General features: G+C 27.9%; 2 protein-coding genes across 5 annotated transcripts in view; both read right to left on the bottom strand.

Moving 5' to 3' along the window:
* The window catches only part of LOC105256118 (neurocalcin homolog), a 141,901-nt gene that overhangs the window by 99,159 nt on the left and 25,683 nt on the right, over positions 1 to 17,059 (bottom strand). The gene's annotated exons all lie outside the window — the stretch shown is intronic.
* The window catches only part of LOC105256116 (neuronal calcium sensor 2), a 138,458-nt gene that overhangs the window by 95,904 nt on the left and 25,495 nt on the right, over positions 1 to 17,059 (bottom strand). For all 4 annotated transcript variants that reach the window (XM_025407793.1, XM_011265788.3, XM_025407795.1 and 1 more), the window contains exon 2: positions 3,330 to 3,372. The gene's annotated coding sequence lies outside the window, so the exon portion shown is untranslated. The remainder of the gene's footprint in view (positions 1 to 3,329; positions 3,373 to 17,059) is intronic.

Raw genomic sequence — 17,059 nt, forward strand, 5'->3', positions numbered from 1 at the left:
TCAACGGCCACGATAAATATTTAGTTAGATAAATCAATTAAATCAGCGAGACAAAATGTTAGTACACAAAATTAGTAACTATTAAAAATTACGAAAAATTGTATCTATAAAATATATTGAAAAGAATTTTATTTAAATTTTTTAAATACTCACATTGATTTTCTTAATAATAAATATTCTTCACATTAATTTTCTTAATTAATAAATATTCTAATAGAATCTTTAAAATAAACTGTGCAAGTATTATAAAAATAAATTATTCTTTCCTCTGGCGTGTTTGAAAAATTAAAATCAAAATCAGCAAGGATACAATAAAAGATAAAATTTACGATACTAATGTTCAAAGAAATCGTTTAGAGCTTTAAATAATAACAAATTAAACCTTATAACTTGCCTAGTAAATTGTTCTGTTTTTTGTCCGATATACACACAATTGATATATATTTAAAATATTAAATAAATAAATTTAAATCTTTAAAATGTTAAATAAATAAATTTTAAATGTTAAATAAAAAAATTTTAAATAATAAACACACACACACAAACAATAATATTTTTTTTCAGTATAAAAGATGAAATTGTGTACTTAATAAATTTCCTTAACATGATTAATATTATGATTAATATTAATTTCATGTCATTGTTGAATATGAATTGTAGCAAAATATTGGTCAAATAGAATTATTAAGCTAATGAAAAGCGAAATAAAAGCTTTGCATCATGATTACTATACCCCAAGAAGCTTAAGCCATCAATTCAGTAATGTTATCTCTTTGATATTTTTCGATACAAAAATAAATATATTAAATATTTTAAATTTTAATCGTTTTATAGGAGTTTAATATAATTAAATAATACAAGAGACAAGTAAAGTTTAAGTAATGTTATATAGCATTCAACTTAATATGAGTATTCCCAGTTGACATTATCGACATTCAATCATCGAAGCTCCGTTAATCTGACATTTCCCATTTCGAGAAATCAAATTCAAATGTATGGCATAATTAAGTATTGTTACGTATTAAGTATTATTTTAAACTAACGTTATTAATCTACGTCATTATTCCAATTATTACTTTTATAAATTAGCAAGAAATTGATATTGAAAATGAAGATGACGAATTGACCATTATGTTGTGATATCCTCATTTTCCAAAATGTATCAAATCTAACAAAATGTTAAATGTCAGCATTTCCACTCTTCTCTCTTAATATCATTTCACTGCAAATTATTAATAAATTTACGATTAAAATAAAAAATTAGCACTAAATTAGTATTTAATTTGATTATACATCCGAATTTGATTTCTCATGGTGGAGATGATGGATCAACAGAGCCGATCATCGGAAACAATACTGTATCCAGCAATACAGTATCCGGCCTGAATCGGGAATCGTTTATGATAATCTCTTGAGAACACGCGATGGAACATAATTCTAGGATAAAGCCCAAAATAATTGAGACGGTCATTCCATTGTAAAGGGAACAGACACGCCTCATTCACGAATGCGCCGAGAGAAATCAATAGCCGACGTCTCCGCGACAATGTCCGAACGTAGGCAAGTTATGACGCGCGCGCGCTACCAAGGCGACTGTGAATTTAGAAATTGGGGCAGCGACTATGATTAATCGAAAACTTGTAGCGCTTACGCTCGCGCGCCTGTCCTGATTGAAACGTAACGGTCGCCTACACAGCTTAGGGATGCGTGAGATTATCAATGTTTAGGTCAGGCATTAGCAACAATGTTGATGAAACGCAATAGGAGAAGATGAGATACAGGAGTCGCAAGCAAAGCTATTCGAATCATTCAATATTGTTCAGATGCACTTAAACTCGATAAATAAAATTAAATCATTATATATATATATATTTTTTTTTTATATGTATGAGAGATACATGTTGAGTTTTTAACATATCATTAAATCTTTATTTAAATTTAAAATGATTTAAACTACTTAATCTCTCTAAATATTTTAAATCAAGTGTGTGTATTTAATTTAAACTTTTCAAATTTTAAGAAAAAACTTACGATTATTTCAATAAACATCGAAAAAATAATTAAATATTATTACGTATTAAAAGAATGCATATAAAAATTTCATATTTATCCTCATTGTCTCTGTGAAGCGCCTGAATAATTTAAATCCAAGTATATAAAATCATTAATTAAAAAGATTCTAAGAGATTAAATTTCGAGATTTTCTATAATGGAGTCAAATGCATCCTCACTGCAGATATCACATACAATTTTCATAAAGTTTTGAATAGTGTATATATGTGCACGATTGTTCTGTCGCTTTCTTTTTTAATTTCTTATAAGCACTCACTTCTTGAATTTATTATAAAAGTACGAAATCAAAGGTCAAGAAAATCAAAATTTCTTTCACTTTCATTAATATTAAATGAGATTTATCATTTATCTCGTTTATCTATGTCAAAAGTTTCAAAATTGATAATAAAATTAATTAAATATCATTTCGTTTAAAAAACAATATTCATAATTTGAAAAATTTATTTTAAGAAACATCCGTGAATTATATGCACATTTATTGTTATTTGTATAGAAGAATATACCTCATCTATTATATATTTTTGATAAAATAAGTGTGTAAACTACATAAATTAGTAAGTGATAGGATTAATTTCGTTGGGAGTCTAATTTGTATACTGACCTCTTAATCTGTTTTAATAATAAAATATCTTAACAATAAAAAAAATCTTTGTAATTAGAATAGTGTTATATACACATTAAGTATCAACAATTTATCAATGCTTACATTATTAATTTGCATTACAATACTATAGATTTTTGCAAGAAATAATTTATGTAGCTATATAATATTCTGTTGCATACAGCAATAAAATATTTGAAGGCAATATTTAATTTAAATTTCAAAAGCATTATAAAAATATTTCTACGATGTTTCAAATAAACGAATTATTGTTCATCAAACGAACTATTGTGCATATGTATCTCGTTTGATATTCTTTATCGAATATATAAATAATTGCGATACGAGTAAATGGATGCACTAATAAATCCATTACCACACATAACACGATCGTGTCATCGATTGCGCCACTCGTTAACTATTTCTTTTAACAGGACACGTCGCCGATGATGAAACTGCGTTTCGAAACGCACGTCAAAGCGTGATGCAATGTGACGTAAAGCTAGGTATCGTCGGTCGCACGAATGCGTTGCAAAAGTTATGTAGCACGATCGACATGGCGACTATTGCGGAAATATGTTCCTGAAAATTTCATTCAACGTGTCGCCGCGGCAATCGTGCACGTGACCAACGTTTTGAAAAATTCGCATCTTACCTTTCTTGATGTTTCGCACCGCGCCCGACACCACCACATCTTCCTGGAACAAACAAATAAGTGTTTCGTAAGAGAAAAGTTGGCAATAGTCATTTCTTTCTGGTGAGAAGAAATCTTTGTCTTGTAAGTTCATTTAAGATAGGTAACTTTGTTTCTTGTTTTCGCTCTCGACTTTTCTATCTATTTAACACATACGCGTGCGTATGTGTGCATGTGTGTGTGTATTTGTAACAGTTCTTACAAATTACATTATAATCACAAAAATTAAATCTTTAAGAGTATTAAAAATTAATATAAAATTAACGAGGACTCAATCACACTGTGACAATCATTGTACATTTCATTAGGAATATATTGCGGCAATACAGTAAATATAATTTTAGAAATTGTTTTAGAAATATATGTATTGAAATAATACTAGCAATATAGGAAAAAAAGTAATATACATTTAGAAATACTTTTTAATTTTGTGGCAATACTGGCAATATTGACAATAAAATAATAATAGAAACACCAACAATAAAAAAGCAATACAATGGCAACGTTAACAATAAAATGTATTGTATTGTCAAAAATGACAATCATGTACATTTTTTGAGTAGTGGTTGACCTCTCGAGAATTAATAATATTTTAGAGTTATAGAAATGCAATTTTTCTGAATAAAATTTACAGAATATAAACTTCGATAATATTATCAATTACTATTAAAACCAAGTCTTATAATTAAAAATTCTTAACTTTTTTCGTCATTTTTAAAGATTAACGATATATTTCAGTTTCACATAAGTTCTCTTATATGAATATGTATATAATCTTGTAAAAGGACCAACTTGTGCCGGACTGATTAGATTTATTCATCGAATATATTCTCTCTTTTTCGGTAACACGATATGAATGCAGATTTTATCAGCGAGTTACCCCATCGATGCTTTTATATAGCATTGCCTGACTGACGCGGATTCATCGCATACATGCTCAAAAAAACGAATAATCCTAAAAATCCATTTTTTTAAAACGCTGTCAACTTGCATTAATTTTCATTAAAAAAAGAAAAAATTGCCAAGAAAAAATGATGCATTAATTTATATTAATAAAATTCCAATTATTCTATCTAGTAACAAAATTTGGGATTTTATCCAATTATAAATATTAATTAAAAAATGATAAAATTTCCATCAAATTCAACAAAGAATTATATGTGATGATTTTGTGCGTATGGATTTTTTAGGATATTCTGCAATATGCGTTAACAAGAGACTAGAATTCCTCCGAAATTCAACGTGAAACGTTTGTGCTTTATCACGCGAATAATTAAATAGATAAATTAGAGATTACAACAGGGCGCTCCTCTAAATTTCACCGCATTGCGTAGGCGTTTACCAGATATCGGAAATGTGCGCAATCGTTTTCGGCAAGAGCGAACTACATTGATTCCAGTAGATTATCACATTTATGCGCGTTTTGTGGTCATCGGCAGGATGGTCATCCTCGTTATTCATCTATTTATCGTATTGCTGTCGATTGAAACATTATCATGACTATGCAATGATACGATACATTCGTTTAACAACGATGATATTGTCAAGATTACGATCACCGAAATAAATTATCTTATCACCGCTCATATATGTAAAACACAAAATAGAAAAAATCAACGAAATTTTTAATACATAATTAATATAATTTCCCGCGTCAAATATTACTATATCTCAAATTACTAAACATTACTAGCATATTTCAAATAAATCATACATATTAATATCGTTATAATTTTTCACGCTCTAGATAAATATATTTTTAAAAATTTTGCAAAAAATATTACTGTATAAAATATATTTAATGATATACATATATAAAAATGATAGAAATTTGAAACAGAAAAGAGTACATAACGTATAGCTAATTTTCATTCGATATATGAAATTTATTTCATCCGATATATGAAATTTATTTCATTTTTATTAATTTATACTTAAATGTTTCATGGCAATAAAATATTTTATTACATGCGTCACGACACAATTATATATATACATTTAAAATTAATACATATGCGCACTCTAATTTAGATAAAACGTAGATTATTGAAGCGTAGTAGATTTAGAATATTGGTTAATGTGTGTGGCAAAAGTTCGTACTAAAAATGATAAACCCGCTTTTATACGCGCTACAAGAGCAACTACTATGACGTGTATACGATGAATGAGCAAATACCTGAGTCTCTCTCGCGATGAAGGGATAAATTCACTTAAAACCTCATCCATTATACCACTTTCTTCCACGAGCACTCGTGTTTTCCGCACAGTTATTTAAAAACCGGAAATCCATTTCGCTCTGCAGTTCACCCCATATTTCTACACGCGGTTTCGCAATAATCTCCGCAGTTTCGCAAGCTGTACCAGCGGACTCATTATTTTTCCTCTGTGGAAGAGAAGACGCAATATACTTTAGGATGGATACACGTTTCGACATTTTTATGTTCCTCTGCGCAAGAGAAGAAGTCGAATTCTACTAAAGGAACAATAATTATGTTGCCGTTCGTTCAGTTTATCAATTTAACAGAATTTAAACTTCCTTATACGTTATATAAAGAAACGATTTATATACATGTCGGTGTCTCGAAATGAGTGTAACATTTTAAATTTAAGTAAGATGCAGTCGAGAACAATTATACGAAATTCTCAAAAGTGTACATTCAAAATTAAAGCATATTAAAATGTATTAAATTATAATATGAACCAACATTTAAATATTAAGTGTGAAACGTAAATTAAATATTGTTTGATCATGAATCTTTAAATACATATGTCAAATATTTTGCTTTTAATCAAACACGATTTTAAAATAAAATTTAGTTTCTCAAAAAAAAATTAATTTAATTATTAATTTCTTCCTACATTTCAACATAGAATCGATCGCAGAAAAGTGATTTAGCTATCGTGCCGCTATGAAAAAAATTGAATATGAAACAATTCAAGCACTTCACTTATTCTTATCATTGTTTGTGTTTTATTCTATGAGAGATATAGAGCAACGCACGTTCATACATCAACAAGGAAGAAGATTTATTCCCCATTTTATTTTATTCCCCAAAGACTAGCGTTAATTTTACAGAGCAACTTACAACCTGTTATGCATCTCATGTTTGAAAATTATGAAAATGTAAATGAAAATTTCGAAAAAAATGTATTTTAACATATATAATTTATACATATTTTGCAAGAAATTCTTCGATTTTTTCTTATTTTCCACAAAATTCTCTTTTTTGAATAATAAATGTTCGAGATAAAATTGCAAGGGTTTTTCATGATAGAAAATGTTATGTATACTTTATCTACGTCTATGAGCAAACACTGATACTATTAAGTTCAACGTGCGCCAATTACATAACGTAGCGGCAATAATTATTGCCAGAGACGCATTACCGAGGAAGTAATGGCCAGAGGCAATATGTCATTTGGTCAATATTTATTCTTGATGTATATGATGGTCACTTCCATTACGAGTGCGTTTGTATCGATCTGCAATACTTGTTAAATAATGTTTGTACGTTACGTAAACACCTTTTATCTCTAACAACAGTAAAAAAAAATAGCAAAAATCAACAGAGAATCAAACGATAATTCTAACTGACTTGAATTAATATCTCATCAGATAAGTTCCAATAATATTCATAATGGTATATAACAAGGATTTTGAGGATTCAATCACTGAAATAAAAATGTTTTGTGATCCAAAAACAATTATTTATATATTTGAAAAAATATTTTCTTAATTTTTTCTTTGTTATTATTATTATTATTAAAAATATTTTAGCTTTAAAAAATTAATATAAATCGTGATAAATCGACATCAATCTTATTAAACATTAAAAACGAAATGTATAAGCGAAATAAAATAATTTCTTATTACAATTAATATATTTTAATCCACATACTATCTATAAATAAATAAATTATTTTTACTACCTATAAAAAATAAATTAATTTTATAATCTTTCAAAGAGAAACATGTAATAAAAAATATCAATAGATGAGAGAATGCGATCAAGTTTCTCCAAGTAATATATAAGTATCCTAGAAGCGGAAGATCCGGCAGCCAGGAAATTTGAAGACGCTACGATCTAACGATAACCAACCAACAGGTCTCCCGTTTTCCTTGACCGCATGCTTGTCCGAAGCTGAGCAACCCTTTATAAATCGCGGTCTGGCAAATGGAACTCCCTGAGAAATGCGTTGGGAACGTCGGTGACCGCGGCCGAAGGGAAGCAGCCTTTGTGTCGCGTGCACCGGCTGACTTGTGTCGTCGATTACTACTCGCCTATCTCAATGCTCTATTATTCATAAGACATTTCCAGTAAGTTACTTTAGTATTAAAGTTCGTTCAACTGTAAATTCCATGTACGTATTTTTTAATATTTTTTTTTATATTTATTGATATTTGCAATTGTTAAAAATATCGCTTGCGATTATTACGACAATATTAAATGGATACGATTCATTGGATAATCAATCATGTTGTAATGACTGTTTTTCGAAGATTTCTAAACATCAATTGATTTATAAATTTTTCAATATTTATATATTTTACCTTTCCTTATTTTTTACAAAATTTTTAAATTATGTGTATAAAGAGGAAATATACAAAGCGATCTTGCAATTTACTGCTTTGAAACGTATCATCCTTTTTCCTCCCTATTTTATTCCTTTCACCGTAATTTGCGTGTACTGCATTTCTCAAGATGTCTCGCGCAGCTTTAATAAATTTTATGCAAATAACGATTTAAAGAAGTCCGATAAGCAGATATCGCAGTTCCTTTTATTCTGCTCAATCCAACTTGTTCATGAACCATCGACAGTTTATACCAACGAAAGCTTGACGTAAGTATTTGGCGCACCTATAGCGAGGTACACTGCGAGATGTGTTTCCGAGGTGCGGAAAAAGAAATTCGCTTCGATCTTCGCGCAACCGCGCCCCGAAATCGTTTTTCCTTTGTCATTTTTCCATTGCTCCGGATCGTAAAACGAGAACGAGCTCTCTCGGCGAGCTTTATGCGAATAATTAAAGTTCGAGCAGAATCGCTCATCACGGTTTTATCGATCCTTTCGTTGCCATACCTAAGACGAATAATATAATTTAGTAGCTGTGGAAACTTTTGTGGCGTAAGAACTTTAATCTGACAATGACGTGATTCATTATAAATATCATTACTGTTTTGACACGCGATCAAATCTGTCATAAAAATTCTGTCAAAAAAATTTTGTCGAAAAAATTAGTTTTTTAAATACTTTGCTCGGATATACGAGAGTACTTAGATATTATTGATATTTTAATATAAAAGTTGTTTCTTGCATAGTTCAAATTATAGTGAATCTAAAATAAAGCGTTACTAAATAATTATTTTAATATTATTTTAAGATTGTCACATTAATATATATTTTTAAAATTTTATGTCATTAATAATTAAAAGGAACTTAGCATATTAAGATTTTATTAATTACATTAGTGCATAATATATTTTTCTTTTCGTATTAAAATTTAAGAAACATTGAGAAAAGATTGCAATCAATTAAAATTTCGATAATGATAAGTTAAGCTTTCAGAAATTAATTGCACGATAAGCGAGAATATTATGTAGTAAATTAAAAAGATTGTACATCCACCATCCGAGGATGCTAGTAGTTCCGCAAATGTTGGTCGAGTTTAAATTAGCTTCGTTAATTAAATTTCGAACTCGATTTCGATGATGAAGCGAGACGGATCTACGTGGCCAGTGACAAATTGTCTTTTCGTTCGTCGATAATTAGTTAATCAGTAACGATAGATAATTTATTTCAGAATTCAAGACTAATTAGCCCTACACATTCTATTTCGTTCCGTATAGTGTTAAATAGCGATTCGACCTTCAAACTTATTACTTGACACATAGAATTAATTTGCTCGAACTCGAACTACGACTCACTCGATGCTATTTCTCATCGATATATCATCCTAATCCGAAAGGAAGGAAAGGGGAAAGCGGACAAGCAGCGAAAATTAACTCGCGCCTTTGACTAATCTCGTTCTAATTTTCTAGCGAGATCCATTAAATATAAAATAAACACATAATAATTAAGTCGTGTATTTATTTGTTGCACTTTAGAAGAAAATCATTCTTTAATATTTTTCTGCATAAAATTATATCGTTGTAAAAAAGACAGCAACAGAAAATGGAATAAGATTGATAAGTCAGATTTGATATTCTTTTATAGTAAGAAATAATATATAATATGAAAAAATATCTTTTATGGATATAAAATTTTTATTACAATTACTACAGGACTTTTACATTCAAAGAATATTTTAATATTCTTTGAACAATATTTTAATAAATATTTTAATGTTTTATTGGGCAATCATAAGCAATAATTCACGATATGTACAAATTTTCTTTTCAAAAAATATTTTAAATACTATCATCAAATGCTCCTCGTAGAGAGAGACATATAGTCGACATAATTTAATTTTATTACAAGTAATTTTATTGGCGATATTATTTAAATCATTCAATAAGCTTGCTTATCGTAATCCACTTTTGAAGTTGCATTAATTGTATTATTTGCTTCTAAGAGGATTACATTAAATGCATAGAAATGCAACGAAGACAAGTAATTTCCTTAATATCTCAGTGTAGATAATATATATAACTTTCTCAAAAAATAATTACTTATTTCAGTTTAATAGTCTTTTCTACATTTTCGAATTCGCGTGGCTTTTGAAGAATATATTCGTTTGCCTAACCATACGTTATCATTTGTTTTACAACCCGTCGTTATTATTTCATTAAAAACAAAATACATAAAGTGCGAAAACGGAAAAAGGCAAGAATGCAAATGCGACGTTAGCATATGTCTCGTGTAGCGCTGCTAACCGTTTGGACATATTTGCAATTCCGCGAATAAATTTGCAATATTTATAACAGACGCGCGCGTAAAAAATGATACAATAAAAACCGTGAATATATATATTTCCTAGTTATTTTCATTTAATTATTTTTACTAACCGTTTATGCATATATTCAAAATATTATTTCTATCGTATCTCACGACTAACTTGTATTTCTCTTAGTACGAGATATCACATGAATGTCTTTAATATAATGTTAATATCAAGATATTTCGGCAACATTTTGGCAACCTTCTCAAATGTTAATAATAATCGGATCAGTACAAAACAGGAGCTATTATTATAACAATATTATTATAACAATTTAGATACTCGTCACGCGTACCGAATTTTACTAAAGAAGATGAGATTGCTAGAGCGAGGGTGGCTTTATTGGATTTAAATTCCTTCATTTATATGTTAATCGCAGAGAATCTCGCCGAGATTCTCGAGGTCCCTCAGATTTTGAAGACTGGCCCGCCGATATAAACAGCCGATTCATACTTATTGTTCCATCACTTCATAAAAATCACACGAGTAAAAGTAGCATAAGCGAAAGAACGGAAATTCGCGTGAGAAATTGATGCACTTATATAACTCGTTCCGGCCGCGAAGGGCGCCCCGAGAAATCCGGAGTTGAAAAACACGTTTTTAAAGGCGTTCTCGGGTCAGCTTTTAGGTCATCGTCGTTCTATGCGACCCGAACGCCGATAAAATGTCCGCTCGTAGAGTTTTCGGTCGTTTTATCTTGGACTCAATGCCAAAGTTCGTCGAAAACAAATAATTCGCTAATTTTCAGATACGTCGAGTCAGGCGTAAGTTTTAGTTGAGTCAACACTAAAAGCCTAAATTTCTTATTACGTGCCAAAATTAATTCTCTTGATGATCACAACTGCAAGATTGTAAATCCTAACATTTCCCTTATTTACAGACTAACATTTTATAATTAAAATAAAATAAATTATAATTGCAAAGATAGAACACTACAATATACATTTTTTATTATTTATATATATTTTATATTAACTCTTAATAGGAATTCTTTTTATCGTTTTATACATCTGACAAATTTTTAATCGTTTTTATCATTTTTATTTATGGATTTACGGTATTATAATTTAACATGTAATCAAATCAAACCACAATACAATAAAAATATGAGCAATAATACATCTGGTATATAAAAGTTTGTAATAATTAAAACTTTCAATAAAATAAAATAAAATAAAAACATAATCTACATCAAAAATAATATATCAATAAAATAATATTTTATTAATACATTATTACTTTATGATTTTATTTTGATAAGAAATCTTATCACAAATTTACAGATTAAAAAATTATAAATCGCAATAGAAAAAATTTGTAGTAAACAATTTGATGCAACGAACGCGAAAAAAATATTCATTTTTCCACTTTTTAATGCATCATATCGTCAAAGCAATAAATTTTATTTTTAAAAACATGTTTGATTTATAAATTTTTCTGTATTTGTTCGTCCAAAGAAAAACTTTTGTAATATAATGAAAAAAAAAACTTTGTCTCCAATTATCTCTATTTAATCTTTCAAAATATATAAAAGACATAAATATAAAAAAAGACTTCTAAAGAAGGAATTAATTCCATTTTCCGACTTTGTTTCCGCAGTATGGATTAATGACCGAATCGCGTTTGGATAAGAATCGCTTCGTGTGTACATAGAGTAAGATTAACAATAAATCGTTTTATTTTCATACCCGAGAGCGATAAAGAATATTGAGGATGATGAAGGAAATCGCCTTGTAATTGAGTGCAACGTCAAACGGAAAGGCTCTAATTTCACGGTGATAATCAAATTGATGTGGGAAATCATACGCACACGGGATCAAGTAAATTGCCGTGAAAATAAATCTCCGTTAGAGGAGAGTGTTCCATTGCGGTTTGGGATTTATTGCGAACCGTCCTTCTTATTCGATTTTTCTGCCGATATAAACGCATCAAGAGCAGAAAGCACACCGATTCGATTGCGCGCATCGAGAAAATAAATTACTCGGCTATGTCAGATACGTCGGCAAATATCACGCGTTTGTAAGCGATCTATTTCCTGCGATCTGGTATGACCTGTTAAGTTTAGAACAGAATATTTATGCCGTTTAGTCAGGATTCAAATTTATGCAAACATTGTACAACGTAAGTATAAATTGTTATTAAATTGCTCATGAATTTTATTTCTTTAATTCTTTATACGAATAATTGAAATTAAAAAAGTTTTGCAAAGATCCGCAAAAATAGAATAAAAGTCAAAATATTTATTTTACTTCATATACTGATGTCAGAGAATTAACATAAAAACCGATATCGAAAATTTTATCCTACACATTTCATTAAAGGTGAAATGTTATATTTGATTATAATATTATTCAACAATTTATTATATGCTTTACTAAGGTGTGTTTAAATTTTGCAAATTGTAATTATAAACTAATTATTTAAGCTGGACGTGAAAATATATCTTGTGAAACATCTCGAACTTATTCTACAATAATATTATTAAAGCAATAATAATAATCCAATTTTATTAATAAAATTGCTTGTGTTTTGCATTCTAAATCAAACATATTAAATGAAAATAACTGGAATATTACAATTCAGATAATTTTTAAAAAGTATTAGATTATAGTGCAATACATGAGATTATACAATTTTTTTCTCTGATAATTTTTACATGCATCTTTTTTTCGTAGAATATACTCAAATGTTGTGTATAAATTTCACATAAAAAAACTTTATACTCATATATCATATTAAAAAAATATTTTACAAAAACAAATCCGTATCAAATAGAAAAATAATAAATGTGATAGCATAGCAGTTATTATTTTTTGTTATTTATAGAAAGTTATTTAAAATGTATTATTTCCATTATTTCTATTACTGTTATATAATTTATATCTTATTATAATATGGTAATTTTCATGAAATATCCCCATCGGCAAATAATAGCTATTTTACTAATTGTAATTACATAGTAAGTTACATGTAATTGTAAGTACATAGCTTCCAATTAGGATAGGAATTTACTAATTAACAATATATGAAACATCTCTTATTAAAGAAGACAATAAATTAATTGTATTTGCTGTACATTGATCGGAGATGTAATTGCATTTGCTAGACGTATAAACATGAATACGCGAGCTAATTTATCGAATTATACGAGAAACTAATGCAAATTGTAAATTATATTAATGGTCGGTGGATATTTCTCGAATGTGAAAGTAGCAACGAAAAATTATGTATCACGTTTATTAGATGTTTAACTTTGGGCAAAAAATTACAAGTATTATTAGTTTCGTAAACGAATCGTATTTTTCTTTCCGCAATAATGTCTATTTGTGTATTTGCCATGTGCAGCATTATTTGTTCCGAAAAAGGACATGCTACACTTACCCTACATTTAAGAAAGCACGGATGATTAATGACTTCGTGACGGATAAATCGTGGATTGCTACTTCAACAAAATGTTTCGTGAAATTGATGAGGGTAAAGGAAACGCAACATATTCCCTACATTCACCATTAAACGAACATCAATATTGGCTTATACGACAATATCATCGGATTTGAAAAGCTTACGGCAAATTTAAAATAGCCTAACATCTATAATACGACAACGGGGTGAAATAAAACTCGAACTATAAGAGATATAATTTTACTATTATTATTCTTCCTATTCAATTAATTTATTTGATATTGCTCTAATGTGTCTTTAACTATTCAATTTTTTTAATAATTCCAGATATTTTATATAAATATATGTACTTTTTAGTTTAATTTAGTTTTACTTAATATGTATATATTTTTTTTTAATTTATAAAATTCTGTAACTACAGATACAACAATATTTGATTTCTATTTTCTTCAATATGTTTCATACAGATACAATAATATTTGATTTTTATTTTCTTCAATATGTTTCATAAAAACTTTGTTGTTTTAAATATCTCAAAATTTTAAAACTTTGTCGATTTATGAGATTGACATAGAAAATTTGATAGAAAACTGATTTTTTTACATCTTTCATTTTCCATATCATATATTTTTAGAGTTTATATAAAAATATTCGTATATAAAAGAGTATATATTTTCAATATATGTATATACATACATTTTTATGTATATTGAAAGAGAAACTTCTGATATAATATACGAATATTGACGATATAAAAAATTCGATGCATAGTTGATTATATGTTATGATTTTATGATATGTTTAAAGCATGTATCAAAATAAAAAAATTCATTAAATATCATATCACAGTTCCAGGCCGCAATTTCTGCTAGAATTTATATTATTGCTAACAATTATTGCTTATACATATATTAAAAAATTGTTTATTAAAATAATTATTAAACAATATTTTATTTTTTGTCTTTATTCTCTATTTATTGTACTTTTTACGTATTTTATATAAATGGTTTCATTTATCTGAAAAGTTCCAAGTTTATAATCTAAATATTTTAAGCTCAAAATCGAAAGCGGTAATATTTTGAAATAAAATAGCAATTTTTACTGTAACTCATATAAGATAATAACTTCTTCCTTCCGTAATTAAATATTTATTACTCACTATTAATCGTGAATCGTTACATCAGCATAAACTTCAGCGGTTGCTTTTATGAATGTGTGTATCAACATCATGAAAAAGAAATCTCTTTAACGCATAAAGGACAGAAAAAATCATGGAAATCAAAGAAGATATAACATTTATCGAGATATTATATTCGAAGACTTGGCAAATTAGTAGTCATTCTGGGCGGATTGTTCGAGAGATATACGCTAGTATTATCCGACTAACGATGATATTCTCAAGAAGCATTTATTGTCATTGATCGAAACATGTACATATGTAACAGTTCGTGTATTGTTCCGATACTGCAATGATGCAATTTCTAGTATTCTCCGTCCTGATATCGCTCAATTTGATTAAATCTTGAGATTATCCGATCATACTAATCAAGTGCGGATTATAGATTATAGTTGTGCATACGAACATAATGAATTGCAATTTTCTATTACATAAATAGATTGCTAAAAATTCTCTTCAATGCTATTTCAATTTTTAATATCTAATCAACATAGTACTTTTTATTATATTTTTTAGTTATAATTATTAATATATTTTTCAATATTGGCGATAAATATGCCAAAGACAATTATTTCCGATGATTAATTAGCGATCATTAATCCTTGAATTAATTAATTTTAATGTATATATTTAATATTTATTTTGCGTTGAATGAGACGTAATATAATAAAATTATCATTAAATGCGTACGTATATTATTCATATATAGAAATATACAGAAATATATTGTGTACAAAATGAGATTTTTCAGCGTCGTAGTAATCGCCTATTTTTTTTTCCTTTCATATTCTCGAAATTATATTGTGTAAAGTACCGGGCGATCGTCGTATTCTGAATGGGCGCACGATTAATTAATCATATTTCTGCGAGTGAGTCTCGTGTGAATGCCATAAAAGGGAAACAAAAAGAGAAAAAAGTCTGGAATGATATCGGACGACAGCGGAGTAATTGTGGAAAGAATAATTTATAATTTTGTTTTTCCATCATTAATATACAAATGATCTCTGTATATTAATACGTATGTCTATAATAAATATGTCTAAGCTCCCTTCGCATCTCTTTTTTTTTCTCTATATCTGATAATCAATAGATTCATCAATATTGAAATAATTGAAGAAATAAATTGATTGTTTCATCAATTCTAAATTCAAATCTTAATATAAACAATGAAAATGGTTTTTCGCAAACCTTACTTTTGAAGAATTTCACTGAAATAAAATCGTTAAAAGAATCTGCACACATGAGTACTAACGAGAGCCGTCCTTTTCATTCAAAAGTTTTAACGAATGTCACTATACTCTTTTCTAGACGAGCTATAGTTCATTTTTTGTACAAAATACAAGAGACATCTAAAAAAATGCTATGGTTTATCAAAACAAAGAAAGTTCTTTCTTTTTGAACGTTAAAATTAGAAATATCAGATACTTTTTATGATTACATATATTTCAAAAAAATATTTTGTGTAATATTTAAAAGTTACAACAAAATTTGATCTATCATTTAGCCATATTATATTATATTTATCAAGAGATGATAGTTATTTATACTTATTAAAGAGCATATTTTATATTTTTTTAGTAATACATACCAATTAATTATAATACAAATGAAAAAAGAGAAGTTATAAGGTAAATTTTCAAACTTTTTAAACTCTATTGATAGCACAAATAAAGCAAGATAATAAAATTAAGTAAAAATATCAAAAAATTTTCTTGTAAAAATGTAAGAATAATGTTTACCAAAGAATTAAAAATCTACGAAAAAAACATTTAGAAAAGAAAATTTAAGAGGACATATATATAAACGTGAAAATGACGCAAGTAAATAATCCGACTTACTCTAATTTCTGAGCATTTCAACGAAATTTCATTAACCAAAGAAAGGATAAAAACAAGATGAAGGATGTCGATAGCTACCGCATTACTTTGAAAATTGAAGAGTAAAGAGAGGTAGGAGAGCTATATATATAGTTGACAACATCATATATATGTACACTGAGTGAACTTTTATCGAATTTTCTACAGATATAAATAATTATTTTACGTATAAATTACTTCCTAATTTCTTGATTGCAAATATTTTAACAATATTAAACTTTTAATATCATAATTAAATTTAAAAAAATATTTTAAAAATAAAAATGCCATTTTATATTTGACTTTTAGTAATTAAATT

The sequence above is a fragment of the Camponotus floridanus genome, unplaced genomic scaffold, assembly GCF_003227725.1.
Source record: "Camponotus floridanus strain SB8 unplaced genomic scaffold, Cflo_v7.5 scaffold19, whole genome shotgun sequence".
NCBI classification, from domain to species: domain Eukaryota; kingdom Metazoa; phylum Arthropoda; class Insecta; order Hymenoptera; family Formicidae; genus Camponotus; species Camponotus floridanus.